Source organism: Miscanthus floridulus, chromosome 16, assembly GCF_019320115.1.
Source record: "Miscanthus floridulus cultivar M001 chromosome 16, ASM1932011v1, whole genome shotgun sequence".
NCBI lineage: Eukaryota > Viridiplantae > Streptophyta > Magnoliopsida > Poales > Poaceae > Miscanthus > Miscanthus floridulus.
Genome location: NC_089595.1, coordinates 12569450 through 12586493, shown reverse-complemented (window position 1 = coordinate 12586493; position 17044 = coordinate 12569450). Strand labels below are relative to the sequence as shown.

The following is a 17044-nucleotide window of genomic DNA, read 5'->3' as shown; positions in this document are numbered from 1 at the left end:
ACAGTGCATTTGGCAAGGCTGCTAAAGGACATTGCCTAGTTTTATGTCCCTATAGCAAATGTGGAAACAGGAGAAGGGTAAACAAGGTGGAAATGGGTAAACATCTTGTGAAGAATGGATTTACGCCGGACTACACCCGGTGGATCCACCATGGTGAAGCCCATCGTATGAGAGAGGAGGTGGTGAGACCACGAGTGGAGGCTTTTGATGATGATGCTGGGGTAGCAGACATGTTAGATGACTTTCAGCAAGGACAGTTCAATGAGAGACGTGAGAAGGAGGAGATGGAGGTAGCCGCACAGGCGTTCTACGACATGATGGACTCGGCACAGAAACCCCTTCACGATCGATCAACGGTGTCTCAACTGGATGCCATTGGACGCTTAATGGGGTTGAAGTCCGAGTTAAACTTGAGTCGAGAAGGCTTCGATAAGATGTTGGCCGTGATTGGCACCCTACTTCCGGAGGGCCACATTCTGCCAAAGAGCATGTACGAGTCATAGAAACTCCTTCGTGCACTTAAGATGCCGTATGAGCAGATACATGCTTGTCCGAAGGGGTGCATCCTATTTAGGAAAGAACACGAGCATGCAAAGTTATGTCCAAACTGTAAATCCTCCAGGTACCAAGAGGTAGACTCTGATGATGGCCAGAAGAGACAACTTATGATCCCCGTGAAAATCCTACGGTACCTTCCGTTCCTACCGAGGATCCAACAACTATACATGACCGAGGAATCCGCGAAACAGATGACATGGCACAAAAATGGCAAACGGTACAATCCTGACAAGATGGTACATCCATCCGATGGTGAAGCTTGGATCCGCTTTAATGACAAACATCGTGACAAAGCAGATGAGGCTCGTAATGTACGTGTTGCGCTGGCAACAGATGGGTTCAATCCTTATGGAATGATGGCTGCCCCATACACATGTTGGCCCGTCTTCCTTATCCCCTTAATCTCCCCCCCCCCCGGTGTCTCCTTTCAATGACATAATGTCTTCTTGTCGTTGATAATTCATGGACACCCAGGGAATAATATAGGTGTGTTCATGTAGCCCGTGTTTGATGAATTGGTCCGTGCTTGGGACAAAGGGGTATAGACATACGATCGAGCTACAAAGACAACCTTCAAAATGCACGTTTGGTACCACTACTCCCTGCATGACTTCCTGGCGTATGGGATATTCTACGCCTGGTGTGTTCACGAGAAGTTCACATGCCCAATATGCAAGGAAGGTGTGAGGTTCATTTGGTTGCAGAAGGGTGGCAAGTATTCGTCGTTCGACAGACATCGTCAATTCCTACCTATTGACCATCCATTCAGACAAGATATCAAGAACTTTATGAAAGGTGTCAAAGTGACAAACCCTGCACCGCGGATGATGACTGGTGCTGAGGTTCATGCTCAAATAGATGCTCTCGTGCCCAATGAAGAAGGTGGTTTTGTGGGATATGGTGAGCAACATATGTGGACTCATATCTCGGGCATGACGAGGCTCCCCTATTTCGATGACCTTCTTCTGCCACATAACATTGATGTAATGCACACTAAAAAGAATGTCGTTGAGGCACTTTGGGCAACACTCATGGACACTGAAAAGTCTAAGGACAACCCTAAGGCTAGAGTGGACCTGGCAACATTGTGCGATAGACCAAATCAAGAGATACAACCTCCTAGTCGTGGCAAGACCTGGAGAAGGCCCAAGGCCGATTTCGTCTTGAAAAAGGACCAAAGGAGGGAAGTACTTGAATAGATCCAGATGATAATGTTACCTGATGGGTATGCAACAAATCTAAAGAGGGGAGTGAACTTAGGCACTCTGCGAGTCAACGGGATGAAGAGTCATGACTACCACATATGGATTGAGCGGCTTCTTCCGACGATGGTTCGAGGCTATGTCCCGGAGCATGTCTGGCAAGTGCTGGCAAAGTTGAGCTACTTATTCCGTCAGCTTTATGCCAAGGAGCTCTCTCGGACCATCATTAATGAGTTGGAAAAAGCGGCACCCGTGTTGCTCTGTAAGTTAGAGAAGATCTTTCCACCTGGCTTTTTCTTGCTGATGCTGCATTTGATTGTGCACCTCCTGTATGAGGCATGGATGGGGGGACCAGTGCAGGACCGTTGGTGCTATCCAATCGAGAGATGTCTGAAGACTCTTCGCAAAAAATGTAGAAATAAAGCCAAAATTGAGGCTTCCATTGCAGAGGCATACATTGTAGAGGAGGTGTCGAACTTCATAGAGAAATACTACACTGAGAACCTTCATAGCATTTATAATCCACCCCCTCGTTACAATACTGGCGAAAATGAATCAAACCTCAGCCTTTTCCAAGGGCAACTCGAAAGCGCAAGTGCATCGACCACTAAGCAATTGAAAAATGAAGAGTGGCGCAGTATCATGCTATATGTGTTGACCAACCTTGTCGAGGTGCAGCCGTTCATTAGGTAAGTTCTGAACAAACTTGTTTCATTTCGCCGTATGTCCTTGTTTCTTCGTCCAACCCCCTTGTTTCTCGTTGGTACAGGGAATTTCTTCATCAATCCTGGCATGGATCAAGGCAACCTACCCCGCAAGAAAATGATACCCTTCTTTCATAGGGTGTAGGACCAGAGAGCTCCGATTTCATTTGTTGGTTCAAACAGAAAGCCCAAACTGATGCGCCTATAAGTGACGAGCTAAGACAGGTTACAAATGGCTGTGCCGTTAGGGTCAAGTCATTTACCGGTTATGACGTGAATTGATATCGTTTTCACACAGCAAGCTACGAGCAGAGTCGGCCCAATCGAAAAACCACAAACAGTAGAGTTGTTACGCTCGGCACTGATGGACTCGACTATTATGGAAGAATTGAAGAAATCTACGAACTATCATTCTATGGTTCCAAACCTCTTACTCCTGTCATATTCAAATGCCACTGGTTTCATCTTGGAGTAGCGAGACGGACCCCTAAGCTTGGGCTAGTCGAGATTCGACAGGATTCCGTCTATCCAGGAAAAGATGTCTACATTGTGGCTCAACAGGTCGTCCAGGTTTATTATACGTCATACGCGTGCAAAGACGCCGAGCATCTTAAGGGTTGATCTATTGTGCATAAGGTATCGCCACACGGTAAACTACATGTCCCAAACGATGAAGATTACAACTTCAACCCAAACACATATGATGAAGAGTTCTATCAAGAAGATGGGCTACAAGGGAGGTTTGACATAGACTTAACCGAAGAGATAGGAATGGAAGTAGACAATAAAAGGGATGATGACGAGGACGCTGGAGACGAGGTGCGAAATCTGAAGGACATACAAATGCTTGAGCGATTACGTTTAGGCAATGACAATGAAGACAACATTCCTCCTTCGGATAGTGTTGATGAGTTGGACAATGTTGATAGTGATGACGAGACCTATGATCCAGCTAATCTCAATCATGAAGATTATTTCTAATACATGTAATACTATGTTTTTTGTAATTATGTTTTGTTTATTTTTGCACCTATTTCTAATTACGTCTTGTTTTTCTTTTTTATTGCAGGTGATTGAACAAAGATAGCGGGCGACCGTCATAGGTCTGTGAACTTGATTTACCAAAGACCACGCCGGCTGTAGGAGGAGACAGAGGGGGCGGCGGAGAGATCAGATAGGAGGAGGAGGACCGCCAGCCGTAGGAGGGGGCCGTCTCCTCCCACGCCACGTGAGGAGGAGCTGGAGGAGGAGGTGGCACCCGTGGATGAGTCGAACGAGGAGCTAGTTCGGCAGACGAACGAGCCGCACGAGGACGACGAGGGGGAGGCGGCAGGCACGGGTTCCGCTTCCTCCGACTCCTCTTCGAGTGTCTACTTGCGAGGTCCCGTGAGCCTCCCATAGGTTCCGCTTCCTCACCGACGCCCAGTGATTCGCCCGAAGGGCAAAAGTAAGTAACTTTATATGTTATCACCACTACTTCATATGATATGATGAAAAAACTAATAATTTTTCTTAATCACTTGTGCAGGAACTGGGTGGTTGTGTCGAGTAGTAGCACATGGCTAGTCAACGGCATCCTAGGTCTTCTGTGCAGGCAATACTTCCTCGGTATTGTCACGTATGCATCAAAGACAGAGTCGGCCTACTCGTTTGACCACTACGCCGTCGCCATCGATGCGGAGTACCCCAACAAGACAGCGCGGGTGAAGACAGAGTTTTGGGTAAGTCTCCCTCGCACAACATTGCTCAATACATCGCATTCATTGGACTTTTCTTGAAATAATGAATGGATACATCGCTTTTGTATGCAGACTTATTACATATGCGAGGAGGGATTTGAGGCCAGGGCGGAGGAGTGACTACCAAAGCCTGTAAAAAATTTGTCACCGACATGCATCACGAGGCGCGTATCCAGGCCATCGTAACCTACTACGGGTCGAACCTTGGAGAGAGGAAAACCAAGAAAGACGCAAGAGAGATGCAGCTGACCCGGGAGCAGTACCTTGAGGTAAATGAAGAACATTAATATTGATTCGTTTTGAGATTAAGTTGGTTTAATTTGATCTTCTTATATGTCCAATACTTGATGACGTGTAGATGATTCCCTGGTGGTGTCAAACGTATCCCGGGTGCTGGGCGATGATGGTGGAGAGATGGTTCATGGAGGAGTACCTCAAGATGCACAGGGATGCCCGGGACCGTCGTTTGCAGATGCAAGGTCCAACACACCATCAAGGCAGCCGCTGCCTCACCGGATACAAACAAGCATGGGTACGCGAATTTATTTATCTATTGTGACGCTCAGTTCTGCCTGATTTCTAATCATCGTGCTGTCTTTCTCGCAGTTGGCGTCACATAGTGGTCAGGCTTGCTCGGACTTACAGGCATGGTGTATGGCCCACAAGGGCAAGGTGATGTCCGACGTCTCCTTCAACCTAGAGGACCCGCCCGAGGTATACACGAACCCGAGCGTCCACTCCCGCATCAGTGAGTACACTGAGATGGCGAGGTCGCTCTATGGGTCAGATCACGATCCGAGCACCCAGGACTTCGATGGAGAGGCCGTCATGAGGGCGGGGCAAGGCAAGAAGCATGGGCGGTTCTGGCTTGGCAACGGCGTCATCGACACGGCCTCTACTCTCTCTTCTAGATCCGAGCACGGAGCACGAGCGAGAGCCCGACCATTCGCACACGATCGACTGCTGCACAGCACTGGGTCGACGCACTCGAGGTTAGTCCTATTTTACTCGTCATACATTGATCTTTACACAACTTAATTAGCTTTGCATTACTGAAATATTGGAGTGAAATATTGCATGCCCGGCTGAAACAAGAAATGAGGCAACGTCAGGAGCTGGAGGCCAGGCACCAGAGGAGGGCGGCCCAGCTGGAGGCCGAGCAGGACGAGCGGGAGGCCCAGGCGCAGAGGTTGACAGACATTACGGAGTTCCTACGAGGGCTTGGGCAACGTGTGGGATTCTCTCTGTCAGCTAGGCTGTTGGTTCCACCTCCGCCTCCGCGTCCTGTAGCTCCAGCTACTCCTGTGAGTATGAAAGTTTTTTACTTTCGCTTGTGCTTTGCTTGTATGACATCTACCTTCCTAGATTAGCTATCCAAATAATCTTGTCTCACATGTAATCTTTTTTTCTTTGTGCAGTCTCCATCTGACGGTGGTTCGAATAATCCACCTCACGCACCTCCGAATGATGGATCTGGACCTTCACCACAGTCGCAATGGCCGAGATGAGTGCACGTTGTATTTTTTTTCATTTGTTGTTCACTTGGTGATGGACTTGTGATATACGTGTGATGCACTTGTGGACTTTGATGGACTTATGGATTTATTTAGATGGATTTAAGCACTTATTATTATATATGTGATATATATTGTGATGGATGTGATATGTGCGGATGGATGCGTGGATGGATGAGAGATATATGTGATGGATGAGATATATATGTGATGAATGAGATATATATGTGATGGATGAGATATATATGTGATATATGTTTGTATGAATTTATTTGTCATGATGGAATGTAAAAAAAATTGCCGTTTTTTGCGTCACTTTGCCGAGTGTTGCACTCGGCAAAGGACCCCGTTGCCGAGTGCCGCCCATTTTTCCAGCTTTGTCGAGTGCCATGACCATGGCACTCGGCAAAGAATTTTTTTTAAAAAAATCAAACTTTGCCGAGTGCCGGCCAGAGGGCACTTGGCAAAGAATTTTAAAAAAAATCAAACTTTACCGAGTGCCGGCCAGAAGGCACTCGGCAAAGAATCAAACTTTGCCAAGCACCGGATAAAGGGCACTCGGCAATGAATTTTTTTAAAAAAAAAATAAAAAAATCTTTGCCGAGTGCCTGCAGGGTTGGCACTCGGCAATGGTCGCTTTTCTTTGCCGAGTGCCCCCGGGGTTTTCGGCAAAGCCTTTGCCGAGTGCCCGATAAAAGACACTCGGCAAAGAGGACTTTGCCGATCAATTTTTGTCGTGTGTTCTTTGGCTTTGCCGAGTGCAATTTGACATTTGCCAAATACCTCAGGCACTCGACGAAGAACCTAAATCCAGTAGTGCTAGCTTGTCACCAGCAACCTTCAACACTCCAGATGCTAAAGCAGCCTCCATCCCACTCATTATGTCAAAGAAACTCTTGCCTAAACTAAACCCCTGCGGATGAAATTGAAAGCATGCGGTTACATTGAGTTTCGCAAATCCAAAACAGGATTGTGCGTGTTGGGCTTAAACCAAAGCAGATTAAGTACCTCAACTCAACTGCGGCGAGGCTACAACCCAACGAGAAAGAAGAAATGGGTTTTTTGGGATCCAACAGCTTCAGGATGCAGAGGCCTACAGATCTGAATCAGGTGATGAAGAAAATGAGCAGGAGGTCGAACCCAACGAGAAGGGGAAACATGATTGGATTCCGAGATCATCCTTATTACCTCGGTCACGTCGTCGGCGACGAGAGGCCTCCCGCCCCTAGTCGGGTTGTGCGCGGGCGGTCGATGGTCATTGGCTCACTGCTCACTTCTCAGTTCTCACGCCCATGGAGACGAACGGAGAGAGAGAGGAGAGAGAACAAAGAGGAAGATTGTCGGATGCAGAGCGGAAGCAGATTGCGACTGAGGACCTACTGGACGATGATGCTTTCTGAGTTGGGTGGTGGACCCCCGGCGGCCGCTGAGAGCATGATTGCTTTTCGCCGTAGAAATCCATCCTCTTTCCCCCGAAACTGTTATCAGCCTATTCGCTGTTTCAATAAGCCGTCGGTGTTATTTGTACGGTTGATTTCTTGGGAAAGAAAAATACTATAATATGACTGATAAGTTCTGGCTGAAATCAACAAGTGAACAGACATGATCGCATGGTAAGAGCATCTACTAGTCATTTACTGCTACAGTGGATCCAGAAAATCCATCATTCTTTCCTAGAAACTGTTATAATAAAGGGCTCTTTCCCAAACTTTTTTTTTTCTCAATCTCCCCAAATCTTCCTCTACCCTAAACAAGAGAAAGGGGATTGCCCACCCGCCCCTTTTCCTACCTACCATAGTCCACAGGCCGTTTTTTACCACCCGTGGTTGGTCGGTCACCGCTCACCACTCACCACTCACCACTCACCACTCACCAGGCCTCGCCCACCTCCAGTTGCGTAGGAGCTCTGGCGGAATCCTACGTCCTGTTCGCTTGGCTTATAATTCATACTTTTTTAGTGAACGAACGGTATTTTTCTCTCATAATAAATCAGCCAACAGTACTTTTAGCCATGGCTTATCAGCCAAGCGAACAGGGCGTAAAGATCAATTAGTACGTAATCAGCAAATAAAATGGAAATCTGTTTCAAAAAAAGTTGGAAATAAAAACTAAAGCATTCACTTAAAATACCTTACTAAACAAAGATTACGTAGATGATTGATCACCAATTTATCACTCCATCAGGTCCACCAGGCACAAGCTAGCCACTAGATCCAGCCGTACAACGGCCATTTATATATATATATATATATATATATATATATATATATATATATATATATATATATATATATATATATATATATATATATATATATATATATATACACACACACACACTACTAGTCTTTTGTTCAAATTTTAGGTATGGCAACAGCCAAACCTTGCCACATAAGTACCTACCTCCGCCCATGCCCACCTCGCTGGTCGCCCCCGTTGCGCCCCAGTCCCACAGCTGCTCGCCGTCTTGTCGCGCTGCTTGCCTCTCGCATTGCCTCGCGGTCGGTCGTGCTCGTCCTCCACGCAAGCACACTCATCGTCAAGCTGACTCGCGTTGTCACGTAAGAGAGAGAAATAGTAACCTACTGACATATGTAGGTCCCATGTGTCAAGAGAGGAATGAAGAAGAACTGTTACAGCACCCATCTCTTGTATTTTGAGACTCCTTTATCTCAAACTTTTAGGAAAATGAGATGGTCCGTTGGAGACGCTCTAACAAGGTAAATGGTGTCAGTTATGCATATATCCAATATATGGGTACGGTTTAGTTATAAATGGGTTTGAGTTGTAATTGAGAGTTAGGGATAGAGTTTAATCTAAACTAAATATTTGTCGTTTTTTTGTTTCCGTGCCGTAAGTTTGACTAGATTTGTAGAAAATATGTGCAACATTTGTATCTCCAAATAAATTTATTATAAAAATAAATTCAAAGATCTATCTAATGGTATTAATTTTGTACCATAAATATTAATATTTTTATATATATTTAGTCAGAGTTGTTTCTTGGTAAGCGAAAACGACTATTATTTAAGATGCCACGGTCTCTGACAGTATATTCTACATAATAAATTTGGCCTATTTGTACAGTGGAAACCTCTACTCCTGTCATATTCAAATGCCACTGGTTTCATCTTGGAGTAGCGAGACGGACCCCTAAGCTTGGGCTAGTCGAGATTCGACAGGATTCCGTCTATCCAGGAAAAGATGTCTACATTGTGGCTCAACAGGTCGTCCAGGTTATTATACGTCATACGCGTGCAAAGACGCCGAGCATCTTAAGGGTTGATCTATTGTGCATAAGGTATCGCCACACGGTAAACTACATGTCCCAAACGATGAAGATTACAACTTCAACCCAAACACATATGATGAAGAGTTCTATCAAGAAGATGGGCTACAAGGGAGGTTTGACATAGACTTAACCGAAGAGATAGGAATGGAAGTAGACAATAAAAGGGATGATGACGAGGACGCTGGAGACGAGGTGCGAAATCTGAAGGACATACAAATGCTTGAGCGATTACGTTTAGGCAATGACAATGAAGACAACATTCCTCCTTCGGATAGTGTTGATGAGTTGGACAATGTTGATAGTGATGACGAGACCTATGATCCAGCTAATCTCAATCATGAAGATTATTTCTAATACATGTAATACTATGTTTTTTGTAATTATGTTTTGTTTATTTTGCACCTATTTCTAATTACGTCTTGTTTTTCTTTTTTATTGCAGGTGATTGAACAAAGATAGCGGGCGACCGTCATAGGTCTGTGAACTTGATTTACCAAAGACCACGCCGGCTGTAGGAGGAGACAGAGGGGGCGGCGGAGAGATCAGATAGGAGGAGGAGGACCGCCAGCCGTAGGAGGGGGCCGTCTCCTCCCACGCCACGTGAGGAGGAGCTGGAGGGAGGAGGTGGCACCCGTGGATGAGTCGAACGAGGAGCTAGTTCGGCAGACGAACGAGCCGCACGAGGACGACGAGGGGGAGGCGGCAGGCACGGGTTCCGCTTCCTCCGACTCCTCTTCGAGTGTCTACTTGCGAGGTCCCGTGAGCCTCCCATAGGTTCCGCTTCCTCACCGACGCCCAGTGATTCGCCCGAAGGGCAAAAGTAAGTAACTTTATATGTTATCACCACTACTTCATATGATATGATGAAAAAACTAATAATTTTTCTTAATCACTTGTGCAGGAACTGGGTGGTTGTGTCGAGTAGTAGCACATGGCTAGTCAACGGCATCCTAGGTCTTCTGTGCAGGCAATACTTCCTCGGTATTGTCACGTATGCATCAAAGACAGAGTCGGCCTACTCGTTTGACCACTACGCCGTCGCCATCGATGCGGAGTACCCCAACAAGACAGCGCGGGTGAAGACAGAGTTTTGGGTAAGTCTCCCTCGCACAACATTGCTCAATACATCGCATTCATTGGACTTTTCTTGAAATAATGAATGGATACATCGCTTTTGTATGCAGACTTATTACATATGCGAGGAGGGATTTGAGGCCAGGGCGGAGGAGTGACTACCAAAGCCTGTAAAAAATTTGTCACCGACATGCATCACGAGGCGCGTATCCAGGCCATCGTAACCTACTACGGGTCGAACCTTGGAGAGAGGAAAACCAAGAAAGACGCAAGAGAGATGCAGCTGACCCGGGAGCAGTACCTTGAGGTAAATGAAGAACATTAATATTGATTCGTTTTGAGATTAAGTTGGTTTAATTGATCTTCTTATATGTCCAATACTTGATGACGTGTAGATGATTCCCTGGTGGTGTCAAACGTATCCCGGGTGCTGGGCGATGATGGTGGAGAGATGGTTCATGGAGGAGTACCTCAAGATGCACAGGGATGCCCGGGACCGTCGTTTGCAGATGCAAGGTCCAACACACCATCAAGGCAGCCGCTGCCCTCACCGGATACAAACAAGCATGGGTACGCGAATTTATTTATCTATTGTGACGCTCAGTTCTGCCTGATTTCTAATCATCGTGCTGTCTTTCTCGCAGTTGGCGTCACATAGTGGTCAGGCTTGCTCGGACTTACAGGCATGGTGTATGGCCCACAAGGGCAAGGTGATGTCCCGACGTCTCCTTCAACCTAGAGGACCCGCCCGAGGTATACACGAACCCGAGCGTCCACTCCCGCATCAGTGAGTACACTGAGATGGCGAGGTCGCTCTATGGGTCAGATCACGATCCGAGCACCCAGGACTTCGATGGAGAGGCCGTCATGAGGGGCGGGGCAAGGCAAGAAGCATGGGCGGTTCTGGCTTGGCAACGGCGTCATCGACACGGCCTCTACTCTCTCTTCTAGATCCGAGCACGGAGCACGAGCGAGAGCCCGACCATTCGCACACGATCGACTGCTGCACAGCACTGGGTCGACGCACTCGAGGTTAGTCCTATTTTACTCGTCATACATTGATCTTTACACAACTTAATTAGCTTTGCATTACTGAAATATTGGAGTGAAATATTGCATGCCCGGCTGAAACAAGAAATGAGGCAACGTCAGGAGCTGGAGGCCAGGCACCCAGAGGAGGGCGGCCCAGCTGGAGGCCGAGCAGGACGAAGCGGGAGGCCCAGGCGCAGAGGTTGACAGACATTACGGAGTTCCTACGAGGGCTTGGGCAACGTGTGGGATTCTCTCTGTCAGCTAGGCTGTTGGTTCCACCTCCGCCTCCGCGTCCTGTAGCTCCAGCTACTCCTGTGAGTATGAAAGTTTTTTACTTTCGCTTGTGCTTTGCTTGTATGACATCTACCTTCCTAGATTAGCTATCCAAATAATCTTGTCTCACATGTAATCTTTTTTTCTTTGTGCAAGTCTCCATCTGACGGTGGTTCGAATAATCCACCTCACGCACCTCCGAATGATGGATCTGGACCTTCACCACAGTCGCAATGGCCGAGATGAGTGCACGTTGTATTTTTTTTTCATTTGTTGTTCACTTGGTGATGGACTTGTGATATACGTGTGATGCACTTGTGGACTTTGATGGACTTATGGATTTATTTAGATGGATTTAAGCACTTATTATTATATATGTGATATATATTGTGATGGATGTGATATGTGCGGATGGATGCGTGGATGGATGAGAGATATATGTGATGGATGAGATATATATGTGATGAATGAGATATATATGTGATGGATGAGATATATATGTGATATATGTTTGTATGAATTTATTTGTCATGATGGAATGTAAAAAAAATTGCCGTTTTTTGCGTCACTTGCCGAGTGTTGCACTCGGCAAAGGACCCCGTTGCCGAGTGCCGCCCATTTTTCCAGCTTTGTCGAGTGCCATGACCATGGCACTCGGCAAAGAATTTTTTTTAAAAAAAATCAAACTTTGCCGAGTGCCGGCCAGAGGGCACTTGGCAAAGAATTTTAAAAAAATCAAACTTTACCGAGTGCCGGCCAGAAGGCACTCGGCAAAGAATCAAACTTTGCCAAGCACCGGATAAAGGGCACTCGGCAATGAATTTTTTTAAAAAAAAAATAAAAAAAATCTTTGCCGAGTGCCTGCAGGGTTGGCACTCGGCAATGGTCGCTTTTCTTTGCCGAGTGCCCCCGGGGTTTTCGGCAAAGCCTTTGCCGAGTGCCCGATAAAAGACACTCGGCAAAGAGGACTTTGCCGATCAATTTTTGTCGTGTGTTCTTTGGCTTTGCCGAGTGCAATTTGACATTTGCCAAATACCTCAGGCACTCGACGAAGAACCTAAATCCAGTAGTGCTAGCTTGTCACCAGCAACCTTCAACACTCCAGATGCTAAAGCAGCCTCCATCCCACTCATTATGTCAAAGAAACTCTTGCCTAAACTAAACCCCTGCGGATGAAATTGAAAGCATGCGGTTACATTGAGTTTCGCAAATCCAAAACAGGATTGTGCGTGTTGGGCTTAAACCAAAGCAGATTAAGTACCTCAACTCAACTGCGGCGAGGCTACAACCCAACGAGAAAGAAGAAATGGGTTTTTTGGGATCCAACAGCTTCAGGATGCAGAGGCCTACAGATCTGAATCAGGTGATGAAGAAAATGAGCAGGAGGTCGAACCCAACGAGAAGGGGAAACATGATTGGATTCCGAGATCATCCTTATTACCTCGGTCACGTCGTCGGCGACGAGAGGCCTCCCGCCCCTAGTCGGGTTGTGCGCGGCGGTCGATGGTCATTGGCTCACTGCTCACTTCTCAGTTCTCACGCCCATGGAGACGAACGGAGAGAGAGAGGAGAGAGAACAAAGAGGAAGATTGTCGGATGCAGAGCGGAAGCAGATTGCGACTGAGGACCTACTGGACGATGATGCTTTCTGAGTTGGGTGGTGGACCCCGGCGGCCGCTGAGAGCATGATTGCTTTTCGCCGTAGAAATCCATCCTCTTTCCCCCGAAACTGTTATCAGCCTATTCGCTGTTTCAATAAGCCGTCGGTGTTATTTGTACGGTTGATTTCTTGGGAAAGAAAAATACTATAATATGACTGATAAGTTCTGGCTGAAATCAACAAGTGAACAGACATGATCGCATGGTAAGAGCATCTACTAGTCATTTACTGCTACAGTGGATCCAGAAAATCCATCATTCTTTCCTAGAAACTGTTATAATAAAAGGGCTCTTTCCCAAACTTTTTTTTTTCTCAATCTCCCCAAATCTTCCTCTACCCTAAACAAGAGAAAGGGGATTGCCCACCCGCCCCTTTTCCTACCTACCATAGTCCACAGGCCGTTTTTTACCACCCGTGGTTGGTCGGTCACCGCTCACCACTCACCACTCACCACTCACCACTCACCAGGCCTCGCCCACCTCCAGTTGCGTAGGAGCTCTGGCGGAATCCTACGTCCTGTTCGCTTGGCTTATAATTCATACTTTTTTAGTGAACGAACGGTATTTTTCTCTCATAATAAATCAGCCAACAGTACTTTTAGCCATGGCTTATCAGCCAAGCGAACAGGGCGTAAAGATCAATTAGTACGTAATCAGCAAATAAAATGGAAATCTGTTTCAAAAAAAGTTGGAAATAAAAACTAAAGCATTCACTTAAAATACCTTACTAAACAAAGATTACGTAGATGATTGATCACCAATTTATCACTCCATCAGGTCCACCAGGCACAAGCTAGCCACTAGATCCAGCCGTACAACGGCCATTTATATATATATATATATATATATATATATATATATATATATATATATATATATATATATATATATATATATATATATATATATATATATATATATACACACACACACACTACTAGTCTTTTGTTCAAATTTTAGGTATGGCAACAGCCAAACCTTGCCACATAAGTACCTACCTCCGCCCATGCCCACCTCGCTGGTCGCCCCCGTTGCGCCCCAGTCCCACAGCTGCTCGCCGTCTTGTCGCGCTGCTTGCCTCTCGCATTGCCTCGCGGTCGGTCGTGCTCGTCCTCCACGCAAGCACACTCATCGTCAAGCTGACTCGCGTTGTCACGTAAGAGAGAGAAATAGTAACCTACTGACATATGTAGGTCCCATGTGTCAAGAGAGGAATGAAGAAGAACTGTTACAGCACCCATCTCTTGTATTTTGAGACTCCTTTATCTCAAACTTTTAGGAAAATGAGATGGTCCGTTGGAGACGCTCTAACAAGGTAAATGGTGTCAGTTATGCATATATCCAATATATGGGTACGGTTTAGTTATAAATGGGTTTGAGTTGTAATTGAGAGTTAGGGATAGAGTTTAATCTAAACTAAATATTTGTCGTTTTTTTGTTTCCGTGCCGTAAGTTTGACTAGATTTGTAGAAAATATGTGCAACATTTGTATCTCCAAATAAATTTATTATAAAAATAAATTCAAAGATCTATCTAATGGTATTAATTTTGTACCATAAATATTAATATTTTTATATATATTTAGTCAGAGTTGTTTCTTGGTAAGCGAAAACGACTATTATTTAAGATGCCACGGTCTCTGACAGTATATTCTACATAATAAATTTGGCCTATTTGTACAGTGGGTTAATTTTTCATTCTGGACTAAATATCTAGGCTACAGTCAAGTTGTACTGCACCTTTTGAAAAAACTAAATATCGTGTAAACTAGGATCGGAAAGCAGAGCTGTAGAGACACGGGTATATGTGTGATGGTTGAGGTAGTCTAATTTGTTCTTGATGAGTAAACCAGGCAGTCGGCGTTGATGGGAAATTCACTGTAAGTTGAAGAATTCTTTTTCATATATACTTTTATGACGGCACTGATGCTGTATGTGGAGAGAATCCTTCTGTTAATCAAGCCATTAGCCATGGCCCTTGTTTGATGCATCCGTCCCCACTAGATACTATAAACTTTCCATCAGTGGGATTAATCCAGCAAATAAATCCCGACTATTTTTCAAACCTAGCTTCTAATTACGTCAACTAATTTTTATAATTTCAAAGGTATCTCATGGACAACTTAAAAGGATGTGGCTATATATCTTTCTCTTGACTCGAAATGGGAGCAGAGCAGGTTTGAAAAAGATCTTAGAGTGTCTAGGGTTGGGCCAGGAGGGTCTCTTAACCCCTTCTTTTTTCTACCCATCGGAGTTATTTCCCAAGGACTTGCCAAGTTCTGAAGTAATTACACATATAGAAATTCAAAAAGAAATCGATACAATCCACGTCATAATCCATATTGGATTCCCCAATTTATTAAAGAAAAAGGGAGCAATCAAAGAATTAGAGATAGATCTCCAAAAGGAAGTTAATTCTGTAAACCAGAGACTTAATATTGCTATCGAAAAGGTTAAAGAACCTTATAGACAACCTAATATTCTTGCAGAATATATAGCTTTCCAATTAAAAAATAGAGTTTCATTCTGAAAAGCAATGAAAAAGCTATTGAATTAACTAAAAAAGCGGATATAAAGGGAATAAAAATCCAAATTGCGGATCGTCTAGCAGGAAAAAAATTGCACGTGCCGAATGCATCAAAAAGGGTAGACTACCCCTCCAAACAATTCGCGCTAAAATTGATTATTGCTGCTATCCAATTCGAACTATCTATGGAGTATTAGGTGTCAAAATTTGGATATTCGTAGAAGAAGAATAACTAACCATGTCTTCCCATTCCGCCCAGGGATAGAATAAAAAAGACAAGAACCTTGTTTTTCCAAAAATCCCTAAAAAAAGAAGAAAGTATCCCTCTTTCTATAAGATTTAATGAAAATTAATAAATCTTTTAATATAATTGCGATGCTTAGTGTGTGACTCGTTAGTTTTTTCTTTAGGGTAAAAAATTAAAAAAATTTGTCTGAACCCTACTAAAAATAGAAAAAAAACTTAGTAATGATAGAAAATTAACTAACCAACATATTGCTTCGTATTGTCGAGATCCTAACTAAGAAACAGTCACTATGTGAATAAATACATCTATAAAAATGAGTAGATCTATCATATAGTTGTAGCAACTGCATTTTTTTCCTCTACAAAAGAAACCTGATTCTAGGCTGTGAAGCAAAAGTAAAGGGATGTGGATAAAAGGAGGGATGATAGATAGAAGGAAGAAGAATAAGAAAGATATAGGATTCCCATGTGTATGGTTTATAAATTACATGATAAAAAAAGACTAGTTCATCAGACATTCTCCCTGCACGAGCTAGAATTTTAGGAGCAAGTAATAAAAGTTTACAAATGAATTAGGGCACTCTCAACCTGAAACTATAATCGCCCTGTTCGTTTATACTGAAATTTGTCTTATATTGATGCTTATGCTGAAATATTGTGAGAAAAAAAATATTGTTCAATGATTGAAAAGTAGCTTAAGCGAACAGGGCAAATGTAGTTTCCATGGTTTTGAAATCCACGACTAAAAACTACACCTCACAACCCATACATTTTGCTTTGTGGGTCCCAGACAAAACGTAACCAATCAACAACGCTTCTTTCCCGTTCATCCTTTTCTTGTTCTCTCTCTCCTCTTGCATCAGCAGATGGGTCCAAGCCTGCGGCGGCCGGAGGAGCTAGGCCAGCGAGAAAGCCTTGTTAGAACCGGTGGTGACCACCGAGTTCACGATCTTGGAGCTGGCTTACAGCCGGCCCGGCTCGTTACCACGAGCCTGCGCTCCCACAGGTCCCAGGTCCACCGGAGCTACAACATGTAAGGCCTTGGGCCTTCCCAACCCAAAAGACTAGCCTGATAGGTGAGGGTTCTCCCGCCTTATATGTTGTGCTCCCCCACCATCGCTACATGATGTGGGACTAAACCCCAACAATCTCTCCCTTAGTCACACATCGGGTTGCCCCCGCCATACGTGACATCGGGTTGCCCCCGCCATACGTGACGCTCGAG

The 17044-nt window shown here is 44.9% G+C and overlaps 1 long non-coding RNA gene and 1 pseudogene across 1 annotated transcript; one reads left to right on the top strand and one right to left on the bottom strand.

Moving 5' to 3' along the window:
• LOC136510289 (LRR receptor-like serine/threonine-protein kinase RGI1) overlaps positions 1 to 17044 on the top strand; it is a 120655-nt pseudogene that overhangs the window by 99709 nt on the left and 3902 nt on the right.
• On the bottom strand, positions 12303 to 12996 carry LOC136514431 (uncharacterized). Its single transcript, XR_010773651.1, has 3 exons — positions 12830 to 12996; positions 12650 to 12742; positions 12303 to 12554 (listed from the first exon to the last, which is right to left on the bottom strand). It is a non-coding gene; the product is annotated as an uncharacterized lncRNA (long non-coding RNA).